This window comes from Pseudophryne corroboree, chromosome 8 (genome assembly GCF_028390025.1).
Source record: "Pseudophryne corroboree isolate aPseCor3 chromosome 8, aPseCor3.hap2, whole genome shotgun sequence".
Taxonomy (NCBI): domain Eukaryota; kingdom Metazoa; phylum Chordata; class Amphibia; order Anura; family Myobatrachidae; genus Pseudophryne; species Pseudophryne corroboree.
In genome coordinates this window covers 256,758,680-256,760,444 of record NC_086451.1, presented here as the reverse complement: position 1 = coordinate 256,760,444, position 1,765 = coordinate 256,758,680, and positions in this window count along the sequence as shown.

Here is a 1,765-nt window from a genome sequence, read left to right as displayed (position 1 = left end):
GTATTGACTTACCAATATTCTTCCTCAAGCAAGTAAGACATGTCATTGCTCACTTACCTGCATGGGAAGAGAATCCTGGCGCACTCCAGTAGGCTCTTACCAGCTTGCACATACCCTCCTTGCCCAGATGAGACAGACCGTGTGCCGCCTCAGCTAGACTTGGAAGATATGCTCTGGGGGCAACTGGCTTACCGTGTCCACCTGTCGAAAGTCCTGAGGACTCCTGACCATACCCCTTAGCCTTCCAGACCGCCTTTTCCTGTAGGGAACACAAATTTTGCATTTCAAATAGCTGCTGTGTGTTTACCATGTTAAATGTCATCAGTGGTGTGATGTTCGTCTGTATGGTGGTGCTTGCTGCTGATTTAGCAGCTTCGTCTGCCCGGCTGTTACCAAGTGAGATTGGGTCTTGGTTGTAAGTGTGTGCTTTACACTTGATAACAGCCACTCTGTCTGGTTCCTGTATTGCAGTCAGGAGCCTTTTGATGTGGGACACATGCGCTACTGGTGTACCAGCTGCCGTCATGAAATTTCTGAGGCACCATAGGACCCCAAAATCATGCACCACTCCAAAGGCATACCTAGAGTCTGTGTATATATTAGCTGACTTACCTTTGGCCAACTCACATGCTCGGGTTAGGGCGACCAGCTCAGCGACTTGCGCTGAGTGTGGTGGGCCAAGGGGTTCAGCTTCTATGATACCTTCGTCATCTACAACTGCATATTCGGTGCACAAGTCTCCCAATTCCGACTGCCTGTGGCAACTACCATCAGTGTAGAAGGTAAAGTCTACTCCTTCCAGTGGGTTGTCACTGATGTCAGGTCTCGCAGTGAAAGTTTGGTTCAGATATTCCATACAATCATGAGTATCAGTATCTGCCCTAAATCCTCCTTCACCATTGTTCTCATCCTCCACCCTTTGTGCATGACCAGACACACTTGGCAAGTAAGTTTCAGGATTTAGGGAGCTGCATCTCTTAATGGTGATGTTTACCGGGGCCATCAGTGATAATTCCCACTTTGTAAACCGAGCAGATGAGACATGTCTAGTTTGGGCGGAGTTTAGTAAGGCTGATACTGCATGAGGTGTATGAATGGTCAAATCGTGTCCTAACACTACGTCCTCGCTTTTACTTACCAGCAAAGCTATCACTGCAACACTTCGCAAGCAAGTGGGGAGAGACCGTGCTACAGTGTCCAACTGTGCACTGTAGTAAGCTACCGGTCTGCTAGCATCACCATGTCTCTGTGTTATGACTCGTGCCGCGCACCCAGCACTTTCAGTACCGTACAATTCAAAGGGCTTCTCATAATCTGGCATACCTAATGCAGGTGCTTGTGATAAACACTGTTTGAGTCTCTCAAATGCCAGTTCGGAGTCATCTGTGTGAGATATCCATTCCGGTTTGTTCGAAGAGACCATTTCTTGCAATGGTAAAGCCAGTATGGAGAACCCCGGAATCCAGTTATGACAGTACCCACACATTCCGAGGAAAGTGCGGATCTGTTGCTGAGTTTGTGGCAGAGTCATGTTGCGAATCGCCTGTATTCTATCAGCAGTGAGGTGTCTAAGTCCTTGCGTCAAGCAGTGTCCCAAGTATTTAACCCTGGTCCGGCACAACTGCAACTTATCTTTTGAAACCTTGTGTCCTGTCTGGGAAAGATGAAACAGAAGCTGTTTAGTATCTTTCAAGGACGACTCGAGTGAGTCAGAACACAACAAGTCATCAACATACTGTATTAGCACTGACCCACTCTCAGGTTG